Genomic DNA, 16,508 nt, shown 5'->3' with positions numbered 1-16,508 from the left:
AGGTTACTTCAGGAAAGAGTTTTCTCTATTCGCCGACAAGTGTCATTTCTACTGCAGAGCAGAAAGGTCCAAGTCAGACATGTTCTGCAAGTTCTAGGCTCCATGGCAACTGCCATTCTTCTTGTACCATTAGCGCATTACCACATGAGAGTCCTTCAGTGGCTTCTCTTCACGCAGTGGTCCTTCCAGGAACTACTCATGTCTCACATGATCCTGATTACAGAAACATGCAAAAGACACTTCTCTTGGTGGATGGTCTCCCCACTGGTGACTAAGGGCAGACCTTTCATTCAACCCACTCCGGTAGCCACAGTGACCACGGATGCCTCCCTGATAGGGTGGTGGGGCATTATCTACGCAGGACAGTCCAAGGCATGTGGCAACCTCATGAGTACCATCTGCATATCAATGCCCTAGAGATGAGAGCGGTGCTAGCAGTGCAAGCTCTTCAAAACCCTCTTCTTTCCAGGACTGTTGCGATCCAAACAGACATGTCAGTTGTGTGGTACATCAACAAGCAGGGCGGGACCAGGTCCTACCCGTTGTGTCGAGAAGCCCTCAGGCTATGGCAATGGGCGATTTCCTTCCAACATTTTCTGACAGCAACACATATCCCTGGGAAATCCGACGTAATAGCCGACAGGCTCAGCTGGACTATCCTCGTGCCTCACGAGTGGTCTCTGAATCAAGAAGTTACGGACCTTATCTTCCACAAATGGGGCCAGCCTTGCTGCAATCTATTTGCCACCCCCCCAATAACAAATGCAGCAGCTACTTCTCCCTGCTTCCTCCTCCAGGTCAAACTCCCAGGGATGCTCTAGTCCACGATTGGCCTCAGGGACTCCTTTATGCATTTCCCCCTTTTCCCCTAATTCCAAGACTCATACAGAAAGCAAAATCGTTGGGTTGCAAAATGATCCTCATTGCCCCTTATTAGCCTTGACAGATATGGTTTCCGTTCCTGCACCTTCACCTTCTAGACCAGCCTTGGGTTCTGGACATAGTACCAGATCTGTTGATTCATCAGTCAGGCGGGTTACACCAATCCCTTTGGACTATCTAGCTCACAGCTTGTTTTCTCCACTTCCTACCTTAGTCAGGCTTCCAAGTATTTCCCCAGCAGTTTGCGATATTATTGTATCCTCCCCTAAGTCAACCACGAGAAAGACTTATGCTAGCAAATGGAAAAGATTTTCTTACTGGGCAGAATCTAGAAACTTAGACCCTTTTCAGCCCCAGTCCATCAAATTCTAGAATTTCTAGCAGAGCTTTTTCATTCGGGTGTGGCTACCATCAGGGTACAACTGGCAGCCATATCTAATTTTCATATTGGAATTCTTAATACTAGCATAATGTCTCATAAGCTCTGCAAAGCCTTCTTGAGAGGAACATCTTTTCTTAGACCCCTAGTGAGGGATCCACCTCCTCCTTGGGATCTCACTGTAGTTTTGACCTCTTTGATTCTTTCTCCCTTTGAACCAGCAGCTTCATGTCCCTTAAAATTTCTTTCTTGGAAAACACTTTTTCTGGTTGCTATTACCTCAGCTAGACGTGTTTCAGAACTCCAAGCACTTTGTGTTCGTCCTCCATATATGGTGTTTCACAAATATAGAGTTTCTGTGAGAACCAACCTATCCTATCCTTCATATCAAAAGTCTGTTCAGAAAACAATTTAAATCAATCCATCGATCTCCCCATCTTCTTTCCCAATTATAGCAACAAGGCAGAATACGGTCTTCACCAACTGGATGTGCACAGACAATTACGTTTTTACTTCCATAGGACCAAAGAGCTGAGAAAGTCAGACCAATTATTTCTCTCCTATTCTCACAATAAGCAAGGCCTTCCAATTTCTAAGGTGACCTTATCCAAATGGTTATCTGACACCATTGCCTTTGTCAGTTAAGGCATAAACATCTACCAGCAAAACCAAAAGGTCATTCTACTAGAGCATTAGCCAGGTCTGTAGCCTTTCAGTCTAAATTGCCCATAGACTCAATTTGTGCAGCTGCCACTTGGGCAAACCCTCATACCTTTATCTCTCATTGCAAAAGTGGATGTGATCTCCCGGAGCAGGGCTTCCTTTGGTTCCACTGTTCTGAAGAGTCTGTTCCAATGAGCCAACCGGAGTCGTTAGGTGCTAGGATTGCTGTTCCAAACAGCAAGAACGAAGGTGAGATGGGACAACTTAGCATAAAGAAGTTATGTACCTACCGTAACATTCCATGTTAGTTGTCCTTCATCTCACCTTCCTTCTTGCGTCCCCCTCTCTTTCCCCCTTCCTGGAGAATTGAGAGGAGTTCACTATGGTTTCACTGGCTGATTTCCCTTTTCTTGGTTCACATGCCAGGTAATTTTATGACAGTTTACTCTGATCTGTTATTTTGGTAAATCATTTTTAGGTTACTGGTTACTTTATATGTGTAGTGTGCGCTATCACAAATAAGATCTGGGTAGCTGACACTGGGCATTCTGGGATAAGGGTTAGCCTCGAGCCAGTAAATAGCTCTCGAGCTATAGAAGTAGGCCGAGTCGAAGCCGAGGATCGGCTCCGAACCCAAACAGCAAGAAGGAAGGCGAGATGGACAACTAACATGGAACGTTATGGTAGGCACACAACTTCTTTTCCCCCTCACTTCCCATTTTTTCCTATGTAGTTTGCTCCTACCCTTTTGTAAAGATCGCTATTCCAGTTTTATCTGTGTTACTATGTTTACTACTTCTAGAATAGTTGGTTTAGATTTTGATTTCCATTTTCTAGTAATTGCTTTTTTGGAAGACACCATTATTCTTGATTAAGTTCTCATGTTCACTTCTTTCCAAGTGTGTCTCTTGTAGCATAGTTATTTGCAGTCTACAATTTTTTAATAGAGTTCACAGTTCTTTCATTTTTGTATTTACCTGTGAGACCCTTGACATTTAAAAACATTACAGAAAGCATCACTGTATTAAAAAATTATTATTCCCACCATTTATATACACCTTTTTTGTTAAATGTCTAGTTCCAGCTTTTGTGTTACATGCATACACTATTTGTCAGGTTGAACTTTTATATAGTTGTTTCTTGTCATATTCATTTGAGCTTATGTCACATCTTGGAAAACGTTTTTGGTGAAAGTGTTCTTCATTAATCTCAATCCCACTTAGGTTAAAAATTTTTTAATGAAGAACACTTTCACCTTTTTGAAAAAGGTTTTAAATTTGTTCCAGCAGTTAGATTTGATGTTTGTGGTACTCCCATAGAGATAAAACTGTACACTAGAAAATTAAATTTTGCATTAATGTTTGAGCAGACCAATGGCTATGATGCAACTAGCTTTAGAAAGGCTAGTACATTCAACCCTCCTCTCTACCCGGCTTTACAGGTGTTTGAAGAGACATGTGCATCAGATTTATACGAACTGAGTGTAGATAAAAAAAATTAAGAAAAAGTTTTTGTTTAAGGCTAATTTGACCACAAAGGAAAAACACATCTTTGAGGACTTACTCAACAACAGGGGGATTCGAATTATGAGACCCGATAAGGGGGGGCAGTATGGTCTTGGTCAACACTTTTGATTACTCTAGTAAACTTTTGAACATCCTGGGGGACGTTGATGTCTACATTCCAGTTTCTACGAATGAGATCAACATCTCTTCAGGAAAATAGATCTAGCCATAAAAGAATTCATCATGGAAGGTAGACTGGATGAAAAGATTGGTATTATGTTGACCATTAAGAAACGAAGACTAGCGACTTTCTTTGGAACTCCAAAGATCCATAAAAGTACAACTGACCCTCCATATAGGCCATTTGTGTCAGGGAAGGGGTCTAAGCATATGCTATTGTATCTTTTTTGGACCATACACTTAAACACATCCCTGATCAGTATGAGCATATGTTGAAGGATTCTTGGGATTTTTTACGTGGTTTGACACTGCAGTCTTATGAAGATGAGGTGTACTTTTTAACCATTGATGTGGTTGACCTATTCACCTGTATTCCAACTGATGAAGGTTTAGATTACTTTTGGCTACTTTTGAAGGACAGTAAGTCTACCTTGAGCTTTGATATTGAACTGTTGATAGAACTAATGAGAATTGTGGTGGAAAACAATTTTGTGTATTTTGAGGGGGAAACTTTCAAGCAGGTTAGAGGCATAGCTATGGGGGCAGCTTGTGCCCCCATCTATGCCAAACTTGTCCTTTTACAATGGGAGTTGCAGCATTTGTTTCTTTCAGATTTTTACAACAATAACATCAAATTATACCGACGCTTCTTGGACGATTTATTTATTATTTGGGAAGGACCGGCGAACACTATTGTGGAGTTTGTTGAGTTTTTTAAATTCCACCACTGGATTCTTAAAATTTACATTTAATTTTGACCAGGGTGGAATTGATTATTTAGATGTGAGGTTAGATAAAACTAGCGGGGGACTGAAATCAAGAATTTATAGGAGAAATACTTTCAGTAATTCCTAACTCCCCTACAACAGTGACCACCCCTGGAAACAAAAAAGGAGTATAGTCAAGGGCCAAATGGTCAGAGCGGCCAGGATGACATCAGAGTGGGATGATTTTTTTAGTGGAAATTGGTTTTATTTCTGATTTGATTAGTTCAAGGGGTTACCCTGATATGTTAATAAAGGAAGTGTCGGAAGAAATTATAAATGGTCGTGCAACTAGATATTCTCCTATTTTGGGGAAACCATTGGAAACTGTAAAAGGTCATGAAGTGGATAGTGAACAAGCTTTTAAAAGAGCTATGGTTCTTTAACACAGTAACATTACAAGGGAAGTTAAGGACCTCATTCAGAGAAATTGGAAGATGTTAAAGCACAATAAGGACTTAGTACACAAAGTAGGTGATCATCCTAACTTTGTTTATAAAACAGGAACAAATCTGAAAAGGGTGTTCAACAGTAACAATTATAGACGTACAACTACTTTGGACAAGGGAGCTAGTAGGTGTGGTAGATGTGGGTATTATAGATACATTTTGGATGGAAGTACCCATCACCTTAAAAAATTATGGCAACAGTACGATTTACTTAAAGAAGGGTAACTGCCCTACTAAGGGTATTGTGTACTTAGCCCTGTGTAGAGACTGTCCTAGTTTCTACATAGGGAAGTCAGAGAGACCGTTGAACAAACGAATTTATGAACATTTATATAACATAAAAAAAGGAAATATTAATAATGCATTAAGTAAACATTTACAAATGGAGCCTAAACACACTGGCTTTCGTTTTGGGATTCTTGAACAAGTACCTGTTGACCCTAAAGGGGGAGATTGGGAGAATTGGCTATGCTGTAGGGAGACCTATTGGCAAATTAGATTGAATGCCACCCACCCCCCCCGGGGACTAAATGAGCATATTTCTTTTAAGCCTTACTTGATTAAAAAAACAGAAGATTTATCAAAATAATTACTTAAAACAACCACTGAAACAATTATTAAAGTAACATTTAGATTGTATTGTTTAACATAATTTTAAAGTATTTTAAATTTTTGATATCCTATTCTTCTTTTTTAGATAGAACTGTTATTTTGTGTTATTTTATACTACTTTGATTCAAAGTTTTATCAAATTTATTAATGTTTGGTAAACAAAGTGAATTTATTTGTGTTTTTAAACTTGACAGTTGTAAAAATGTGCGTGGTTACTTTAAATTTAGGTCAGACTGGTTTTGGCGCCTTTTTTAAAATGAAGTTATTTAAAGATGGCTGAACAGTTACACTGTTTTTACACTTGAAAAAGCCCTACAAATGAGTTAGGGTGAAAGCGCTTGTGGAATTTATACAATAAACGTTTTATGGACTTGCAACCTGTGTGCTGACACGATCGTTTTATTGGATTAGTGATTTTGTTTCTACGATCTTTTTCCACTTGTTTTTTTTTTCTTGCATTAATGTTCTACTTTCTTTCTATTGCTGTTCAACATGTTGTGTTCCACTTATTTTATTTTATTTATTTTTTGCTTTTTAAATCCCTCGCATTTTTAAGCCCTTTAAATACCTTATTATTATTCCGTATTTCATTTGCTTTATTGTGACCACATTACTAATCATCAGTTAACAATTATATCAAGCCTTTGCAAGGTGTTTACTACTTAGTTTCAAATCTAATGACAATTGCATTTACAGTTTGATTCACTCAACTGTTAAACAGCTTTTCTTTTTAGATGAAACAGGGATATATGCCAGGATTGTCAAAATAGACTTGTACTTGTTTACAGAACCTAACTTGTGTAAGTGCATGGTCTGGCAGTGTCATCAGATGTGTTTCCTGGTTTGTACCATGTTATAGTATTCTTTTGATATGTAACCTCTATCTAAACTTGCCCAGGAAACCTATTTTGTTGAAAAAGTGTATAACCTGCTTCATTCTGTCTTATTTTAAGCCCAAATACATGCATGTATTTCTCTAAGTATCTTCCCTCAACCAGTATTCTGTCATATCATGACCCTCCAAAGATGGCTTACTTATTTCCTACTGAGTTTTGATCTGCAGCCATTACCTTAAGCCTTTGATGAAATGCTATAAATTTTCATGTAATATTCTTAACACCTTGCCTCAATGTTTTTGGTAGAATATATACTGCATCCGGGGTAACTCTCATGCCCTGTCAACCACAACTCACTTCTGCACATCATCTCTGTATTTGTGTTTCAGTCTTTATTCCTAATACACATTTGAATTAATAAATCCCCTTTCTTTTGCTGTCCTTTTTTTCAGCAAAAATACCCTTCTTCCCACTTTTTTTTTGCAAAGCTTTTGTGTTCTTTATGATTCAGGTGTGTCATTATTTATGCAGTAGTGTTGTAAGTGTAGTCAGTATCTTGTTCTGTTTTTTTCTTGTCCACCGACCCATTAGTTTTCCAGACTAATAAGTCAGATGGTAATATGGTAGCAAGAGGTTCCCTACTGGGTGCCTTCTGACTGGAGCCTGCGTGTCCATCCTGTGTTCCCATGTTGATTTCACTGTGTGTTTGGTTTCTTTCTACATTCCAAAGATGTGCAGTATGTAAACTGGGAATCAAAATTATCCATAGATGGTGTGTGTGCTTATGTGATATGGAAAAAAGACCTGGCAACGTACTTCTATCACCCCCCACCGTTGCCTTGTAAACTCCAAAGTTAAGCTGGCTGTTCGTGGGGTCACTGTAGGAGTCAGCTGTGACTTGACAGAAGGAGAGAGAGATTGAAAGCTTATCTCTTATTCTACTTCCGTATATTCTTTGGCTTTCTGTTACAAACTGGGCCTTCGTAGTCTGTTTCTATCATTTTTGTGTCATGCTATGCAATTGTGTGTAATATTGTCCCAACTAAACCTATTCTCTCATTTTCAGTAAGTAACACACGATTTCCTACCTACCCACAAAATAAACAATGTATCTACTACATGCATACATATTCCTTCAACACAATAGAGCTAATCCTCTGTAAAACAGTGTAAAGTTTCTTCTAGTCTTTTCTAATCAGACTCAAACCCTTAATTACTACTTTGGGCTAGAGAGCCCCTATTATAAGTCACTAGTCTTTTTATTTATTTATTTTTTCACTTGCAGCTTGGAAATTACTGAATCTGCCCTCCTTTCCTTGTGCTACTAGACAGCCAAACATTGCTACCCTACTGGAGTTCCAAGATGGCTGCACACGAAGTAACGGCTTGATATTCTTTGTGTTTCACTGTTGCAGTTATCACACTTGGGTTATCTGCCTGTAGGTAACCCTCAGTCAGCCCGAATACCAGAGTCTTGGGATTTCTGCGTCGGATGCTGTCGCCTCTTCCATAACGTCAGGGGGTGTAAAATTTGCAGCCGACACCATTACATCAGCTTTTCTTGCCAAGTAGGAGCCCGAAGCAGAAGCATTTCGCAAGTGCTGGTCAGCGGCAACCTGAAATTTTCGTTTTTTTTTTCCCCAAGTTTCAAGCCTGAAGTCTTCTAAAGCGAAGTACCCCGTTGGGAAGCCTTTTTTCTTGCTCTAACCGATGTCAGAAAAAGTTAACAATTGTCTTGCCTGTGGAAAGCAAATACCTCACAGAGATTTTCATTCTTACTGCGTTACCTGTTTAGGCCCAGACCATGATGTCCCTCGCTGTTGGTTTTGTGCCTTAACACCCGAACTATTCGTCGTCTGGCTATCTTTGTCGCTAAATTCTTTCACTCTCGTTCTCCGTATTCCGAAATGGCTTCTGTAAGCCATCTGACTACAGATTTTCCGAAAAACGTAAGGATAAAGACAGAGACAGACCGCATAGGTCCAAAACTGCTGATGATGCTTCCGTTAAGCTAGTCACCAGTCCGCTGGTACTAAGTGAGGTGCTTTTGCAGCCCCTGATGCCCGCTTTTACAGATTTGCAGGCCTCTGTTGAGACCCATTCTGAGTCCGGTATGCCGCAAGATGCTTCTTCGACTTTGGAACCTGCGGATGTCTCTACCTTGGATGTGTCCAGAGCCGCTGTGCAGGCACTGGCTTCTGAGGGTGTATTCCGATCTTCCGATGTTCGTATTAAACCGACAACTTTGTTTTTGACTAAAACTACCTAGTTTCTAGGGCCCAAAGTTCGCACTACATTTAGAAAACTGATGACCAAAGCGCATGCTCAAACTCCCATGCTACAGAAACAAATGCTTAAAATGGCTGAAGACCTTATTACTCTAATTAGGGGAAGCCAACCTTCCCCTGCTAAAAGACAAAGAATGGAATTTTCTTCTGATCTACAGACCATAAGTCCGATGACTCAGATCCCTCAGGACATACCCTTATCTACCTATGAGGATTCTGATGCACAGGATTCCATTCCCTCTACCTCCCCTCCAGAAGATTTTTCTTTTGGTGAAACCTTGTATACCTTAAGAGAGCATTTCCATTGGGAATGCCAAGACTCAGAGAATTTTTAGACTATATCCCCTGTTCTGGATATTGTAGAGGATGTCTTTATGGAATTCAGTCTTTCCCCTGACACCTTACCAACAGCTCCTAGAAAACCTGACAGGTACTACAGAGTACCTGACTCTCACAAATTTATCTTTAAGAATCCTACTGCGGATCCAGAGACCATTTCCCAGGGACCTAAAGGCGTTAAGGCTACTACAGCCATAAACCCTACCCCTTCATGCAGAGATTCTAGAGCTTTAGACATGTGGGGCAAGAAGGTATATACCTCTGCAACTCTTGCCATCAGGACTTTGAATTGCCAGTTTCACATTTTGAAGTACCAGCAACATATTATGGAACTTATTAAACAAAAAATGTTGATGTTAAGTTGTCTATCTCGCCTTCATTCTTGCTGGATGGGTTCGGAGCCGACCTCGGCTCCACTGCCACTCTAAAAGCTCGAGTTGGTTCCACCGGCTCGAGGCTCCCCTTATATCCCACAATGCTAGGCGAGAGTTACCTCAGATCTCGTTTGCCGCTACAGCTTCGAGGTTGGTTGCTTCTACCGGTTCCTGGTGAGTGTTAACTTTTTCTTCTAAAAGTTACTCTTTTAACCCCTTTTTAAGTTAAATTTCTTCTTAGTTAGTGTAGATTAAAAAACTTTATCCCCAACCCTAAATTTTCCCGTTTTCTTTACCAAAGAACCTTTGGTTCTTCCTTTGGGCCCTTAGGCCTTCCCTTCCCTAGTGGAGTGTTTGTGTTTCTTGTAGTGTACTTTAAATTCTAGTATCACTACTAAATTTATTATTTTTTCCTGACAGGGTATAACTTGTGTGTTTGGGTGTGTGTGTGTACACCTGTCAGTTAGGGAAGTGTCTAAAGAAGCAAAGGTCTCCGGATTCAAGAAGTGTGATGCGTGCTGTCAGAAAATGTCTCTGACAGACGCTCACACTTCTTGTGTCTATTGTCTGGGGCCTTTGCACCTGCAGGACTCCTGTGCTGTGTGCCATGGCTTCAGCCCCAGGGTCCTGCAGGAAAGAAAAAACAAGTTGATTCTGAGAGGCTTATTGAAGCCAGAGGATTCCCTGTCAGTTTCAACAGGGAAGCCCTCTAAGGCATCGAGGTCTTGGCTCCGGCTTCTGAGCCGAGACCTCAGGTTGCTCAACCTTTGCCTTTATCGGCTCCGGCTGGAGCCGATAAGTCTCAGTCCACAGTTTCTGTGGCTCCCTCGGCTCGGCGGGCGAGGTTGAGTACCCGTGTCGGCTCCGACCAGACCTTCGGAGCCGACAACTAGAAAGAGGTCTAGGTCACCATCTCTTGGCTCCGTTCATTCGGCTCCAGGATCTCCCTGCTGTCTGAGCGGAGCCAAAGGTCTCATTCCTCTAGGTCATCGAGGCTGTCCGATCATGACCTTCAGAGGGTAGTGAGTCGACTGCTTAAGTCCGAGGCACTAGCCCAGATGCTTCAGAGCCCGACTCATCAGTCGGTGCCTGCCCCGGTCCATCAACTCTTTCCTCCTGTGACTCTTTTGAGTTCGGGGCCGGGTCGTCGGGCCGAGACTGTGATTGCCGGGCCGAGACAATTGTCTTCGGCTCCGTCGTCGGCTCCGTTTTCTTCTTTGGAGGAATCTCGGCGCCGGACTTCCCTCGTCGGCTCGAGGGGTGAATGGCATCGGACCCTTGTCCGACCCCCTCTCCCTCTCGGGCTTGAGCTGGTGAGTTCGGCTCCGACATCGACCTCGGAGCCATCACTGTCGGTGCCGAGGGGTTCTTAGCTCCTCGGGCGGGGACCTCTGGCTCTGCCTGACAGGGGTGCATTCGAGGTCATGCGGTGTGTTAGAGCCTGGCTCTACTCCACAGTCGGCTCCGTCCCCCTCCCTCTATGCTGCCTCAGGGTAAGTCGACTCACCCCTCATCCCGAACCGCAGAGAGCCAGCTCCTCAGGAGCCCCTGTGGGATTTCATCCTCTTCCGAGGCCTCTCCTGATTTGGCAGAAGAGGCCCCTCGGAAGCGGTAGTGCAAGAGGGAACACATTGACTCACCTGAGTCTATCACGTCAGACACAGATCTGGATGATTCTGAGGGTTCCCCCTGTTCCCCTTCTGAAGATGTCTCATTTGCAGACATTCTGGAGATCCTGAAACAGAGGGAAATTGGCCAGCCCTCAACCCCTCGGAGGACGAACCTGTGTGTCTTGAGGGGTGTGCCGCTCGTCCGTCCACCTCCTGGGTGTCCCCCTTCGACCCCCTCATGCAGGTGGTTGCTAAGAAGGCATGGTCGGCTCCTGATTCAGTGGACCCCACTCCCAGGAGACCCTCTAAATTCATCACAGCTCCATCAGACAAGCAATTTTTAGCACAAGGAGTTTCTGTGGATGCTATGGTGGTAGCTGCTGCCACAAAGAAGGAACTGGCTGATCCTTCAGTGCCTGTCCATCCACCTAACAAGGAATCTAGGTCCATGGATAGGTGCGGAAGCGGATGTTCTCCTCAGTGACATTTACCATGCGTTCGCTGAATTACCTGTGCCATTTCACTCGTCTTCAAAGGGACTTGATCAAGCGAGTGAAATGTTAAAGGATCCTACAGCTGCGGGTTTCAAGAAAAATGAACACGCAGCTGGCTACCCTTAATTCCATATCCAACTCCTCCATGCGCCTCCTCTCTTATGCGGCCGATGGAGGCGAGCAGAGCCGCAGGGACAGGTGTAGCCTTACGTAGGCACGCCTGGATGCGGCTATGCAATTTTGCGGACCCTTTCAAGACGTCTTTCACGAACTCCCCTTTTGATGGATCATCTCTCTTTGGTCCTCAAGTGAAAGAAACTCTGACTAGGTGCGAGACTGATGGCAAGACCCTTTCTGCCATCGGAGTCCGTTCGACTCCTTCTAGGCCTTACCCCAAAGGCCAGAAGGGTGGGAAGATGTGGTTCCGTAAACAATCTCAAGGGACTTAGGCGGACGCACAGAGTCGTTTCCTACCAAAGGCAGAGGTGGGAATAACAATGGTAGACGTCGCCCTAGGGGCAGGGGGGGTCCGCAGAACCAGGGCAATCGGGAAGCCTTTCCTGACAAGCCCTTTCAGCATCCCTGAGGTGTTGCCCGACTGCCCATCTTCGGAGGCAGTCGGGGGAAGATTGTCACTGTACCCAGAAGCCTGGCTATCCCTGACTCAAGACAAATGGGTACAGTCCATCATTTCCGAAGGCTATTCTATCCCCTTTCTTCGTTTTCCAAATCAGTCAAAAAAATCCCTTCCAGATGTTCCACCCGCTCAAAGGGATATAGCAGCTTTGGAAATTTCAAAGCTGCTTGCAAAAAGAGCAATTCAGTCAGTGCCAGCAGACCAACAAGGATCCGGAATCTACTCAAGGTTCTTTTTAGTTCCAAAGAAAACAGGGGACTGGAGACCGATTTTGGATCTCAGTGTCTTGAACAAATCAGTCAAGAAAACAAGATTTCGGATGGTCACGCTGCAATCCATTCTTCCCCTTTTGGGCAAAGGAAACTGGATGTGCTCTATAGACCTTCGGGATGCGTGCTATCACATAAAATGAACAGGCGCTCCAGAAGATTCCTCTGCTTCAGGCTAGGAGCCAGTCTCTTTCAGTTCAGGGCGCAGCCCTTTGGACTCACCACTGCCCCACGAGTGTTTACCAAATGCATGGCAGTGGTAGCTTCTCACCTGAGGCGGCAAGGATTCCAGGTGTTTCCATATTTGGACGACTGGCTTCTCACAGCTCCCACCAAGCATCTCCTTCTGATGGCCAGAGATTATACTTTTCGCGTTTGTCAAAAACTGGGTATTTCAATAAATTGCGAAAAGTCTGTTTTGTCGCCTTGTCGTACTATTACCTACATAGGCGCAAATCTAGATACTATAAACATGTCTGCAAGGCTAACAAACCAAAGGATATCAGACATTCACAAATTGGTGTCACTTCTTCTCAACAACAACAGAGTCAAAGCCAGGTTAGTTCTAAAGGTGTTGGGAATCATGGCAGCTATACCTCTCCTTCCATTGGCCAGATACCACATGCGGATCCTTCAGTGGATGCTTTTTACTCAATGGTCATACCAGGAACTTCCAATGTCTCACACCATTATGATCATGGCGTGCAAAAGCATCTCATGTGGTGGATGTCTTCCCCCCAGCTCCTGTCGGGAAGACCATTTGTTCCACCTCCTCCGGTTGCTACTCTGACAACGGATGCCTCCCTGATCGGGTGGGGGGGGCATTATCAGGGCAGGACAGTCCAGGGCACATGGCAACCAAGCGAATGCCACTTGCACATAACTGTCCTGGAGATGAGAGCAGTGCTTTTAGCGTTGCAAGCCCTACAAGACTCTCTTCCCTTGGGAGCGATTGCAATCCAGACAGACAATATGTCTGTAGTGTGGTACATCAACAAACAAGGCGGAACCAGATCATACCCCTGTGTCGAGAAGCACTCAGACTGTGGCAATGGGCGATTTCTTCTCAGCGTTTCTGATAGCAACGCACATCCGAGAAGTCCAATCACATTGCGGACAAGTTGAGCAGAGCTATACTCATGCCTCACGAGTGGTCTCTGAAAGACTCTGTAGTGAGAGAAATTTTTCTCAAGTGGGGTCAGCCTTGCTGCGATCTTTTTGCTACTCCCCAAAACAGCAAGTGCAGAGAATATTTCACTCTATTCCCTTTACCAGGCCAACCCAGCAGGGGCGCTCTAGTCCAAGTTTGGCCCCGGGGACTTCTGTATGCATTTCCTCCTTTCCCACTGATCTCTCAAGTAATACAGAAAGCTATCGCTCAGAAGGCCTCATTGATCCTCATTGCTCCTTACTGGCCTCGACAAGTGTGGTTCCCCTTTCTACATCGATTTCTTTTGGAGCGACCGTGGAATCTGGACCTAGTTCCAGATCTTTTGATCCACCAGTCGGGTCAGTTTCATCGCTCCCTCCTCTCTGAACCTCACTGCTTGGTTCCTCCAGTTCCAACCGTAGCCAGGCTTCCTCAATTATCTCACTCTGTTAGAGATATATTGATAGCTTCCCATAAATCTTCCACTCGAAGATTTATTTGAGTAAGTGGAAACGCTTCTCATATTGGGCACAAGGAAAGGACATAGATCCTTTCACCGCTTCCATCCAACTAGTCCTTGATTTTCTAGCTGAACTCTTCCATGCAGGTTCATCTCCATCTACTCTTAAGGTTCAATTGGCAGCTATTTCTAACTTCCATGTGGGTATTTCTGAATCTGCCCTAATGTCCCACAAACTTTGCAAAGCCTTTTGAAAGGAGTTTTCTTCTCAGACCTCCTATAAGAAATCCTCCTTCTCCTTGGGACCTAAATTTAGTTCTTGCTTCTTTGATTCTTTCCCCTTTCGAACCTGCAGCTTCATGTTCCTTGAAATTATTATCATGGAAAACTCTCTTTCTGGTGGCTATCACATCAGCTAGAAGAATTTCAGAACTTCAAGCACTCAGTTGTCGTTCTCCTTATCTTTTGTTCCATAAGGACAGAGTATCTTACGAACTAACCCGTCCTTTTTGCCTAAGGTGGTTTCAACATCAAATCTAAACCAAAGCATTGACCTTTCCTGTCTTTTTCCCAGAGTATTCCAATAGGTCTGAACAAAAATTACACTGCCTGGATGTTCATCGTCAATTAAGGTACTACTTGGATAGGACAAAACAATTCAGAAAATCTGATCAGCTGTTTGTCTCTATGGAAAGCAGAAAGGGACTTTCAGTTTCAAAGGTATCATTATCCAGATGGCTAACATCTTTGATTTCCCTGGTATATGAAATTAGACAACAAAAATTGCCTAATAAACCTAAAGCCCATTCCACCAGAGCTTTGGCTACTTCTTTAGCCTTCCAAGACAGACTGCCTATTGACACCATTTGTGCAGCTGCTACTTGGGCTACTCCTCACACTTTTATTTCTCATTATAAGTTGGATTTAGCTTCTAGGCATAGAGCTAACTTTGGTTCCACTGTTCTCAGGAGTCTGTTCCGTTAGGCCACCCGGGACAAGGTGCTAGGGACGCGGTCCCATCCAGCAAGAATGATGCGAGATAGACAACTTAACATATAGAAGTTATGTTCTTACCATAACGTTCCATGTTAGTTGTCTTCTTCTCGCCTTCTTCTTACCACCCTCCTTCCCCGTGGCCTGGACAGACCTAGAGGAGTTGTGATCGTGACCTCTCTTTCTACCACCTCTTTCTTAGTCATATGCTATTATGCATATTTCTTGGTTCAGGATGTAGGTCACCCTTCTTTCTTCCTGTTGTTAGAGGTGGATTCTGTTTTACAGTTATACTGTTACTGTTATAAGCTGGGGTTAGCTTACAAACGAGATCTGAGGTAACTCTCGCCTAGCATTGTGGGATATAAGGGGAGCCTCGAGCCGGTGGAACCAACTCTCGAGCTTTTTAGAGTGGCCGAGTCGGAGCCGAGGTCGGCTCCGAACCCATCCAGCAAGAAGAAGGCGAGAAGAAGACAACTAACATGGAACGTTATGGTAAGAACATAACTTCTATTTACTTCCAGATTGTGCAGCAAATAAAGATTTACAAGAGTCAATGCATTCTGCAAACCAGATCTGTAAACATACCTTGCAGTGTGGGTTTGATGCTTTAGAAGCATCTTGCAGGGCTGCTGTCACTGGGTCTGTACTGAGAAGGCACGCTTGGCTGAAGGAACAAATTTTGCCAGACCATGTCAAAGCAAAATTGCTAGATGCTCCATTAAATCAAGAGCGTTTGGCACAAAAGCATAAGAGGTTCTTAAAAAGATGGAGGAAGAAGCTAAATCTATGCAAACTGTTAAAGATTTCTTACAGGTGCAGCCACCTAGATTCAGTAGGCATTGGCCTTCTAAAAATTGGTACATTCCACCCCCCAGGCCTTCTCAGTCCAAACCCAGGGGAAACAGACCACCAAGACTACAGTCTCAAGGTATGCAGAGATCTAAACAATGGAGTGCTCCCACCTCAGAAACAGGGAGTGGTAAGCCACTACCCTTTTGAAAACGTTCACACTGACTTTTCAATCATCCTTCCCAGCCATGCCCAAGTACTTGCACCCCTAGGAGGAAAACTCGCCCTTCATGCAAAAAACTGGATGTCCGTTACTCAGGACCGATGGGTTCTAAACATTGTATCCCAGGGATACAGATTCTACTTCCACTCACTGCCATCCCCAAGTGGGTTGCCAGACCTTCCTCCAAACCAGTGGGCAGAGGCTCAAAAACAAGTACCTTCCCTTCTCAATATCAAACCTATTCAATCTGTTTCAGTAGAACAAATGGGACAGGGTTTTTACTCCAGACTGTTCCTGGTGCCCAGAAAAGAGGGCTCTTGGCGCCATATCATGGACCTTTCTATTCTCAACACTTTTCTGGTGGTCCCAAAATTCAGAATGTTTACACTGCAACAGCTCATTCCTATGTTAGCCAAGGATGCCTGGTTAGTCTCCCTAGACTTTCAAGAAGCTTATCTGCATATCCCCATAAGGGAGTCTTGCAGGAAATATCTACATTTTAAGGCAGGCTTTATTCACTATCAGTTCTCTGCACTTCCTTTTGGCTTATCTACTGTGCGCAGAGTATTCACAAAGTATCTGGCTGCAGCCATTGCGTACTGCAGGCAG

The 16,508-nt window shown here is 43.6% G+C and overlaps 1 protein-coding gene across 1 annotated transcript in view; it reads left to right on the top strand.

The window, feature by feature from the left end:
* Positions 1-16,508, top strand: part of MLH1 (mutL homolog 1) — a 2,895,606-nt gene that overhangs the window by 746,489 nt on the left and 2,132,609 nt on the right. The gene's annotated exons all lie outside the window — the stretch shown is intronic.

This window comes from Protopterus annectens, chromosome 3.part0 (assembly GCF_019279795.1).
Source record: "Protopterus annectens isolate FY-2018-M chromosome 3.part0, PAN1.0, whole genome shotgun sequence".
Taxonomy (NCBI): domain Eukaryota; kingdom Metazoa; phylum Chordata; order Ceratodontiformes; family Protopteridae; genus Protopterus; species Protopterus annectens.
This window is presented reverse-complemented; position numbering and strand designations above follow the sequence as displayed.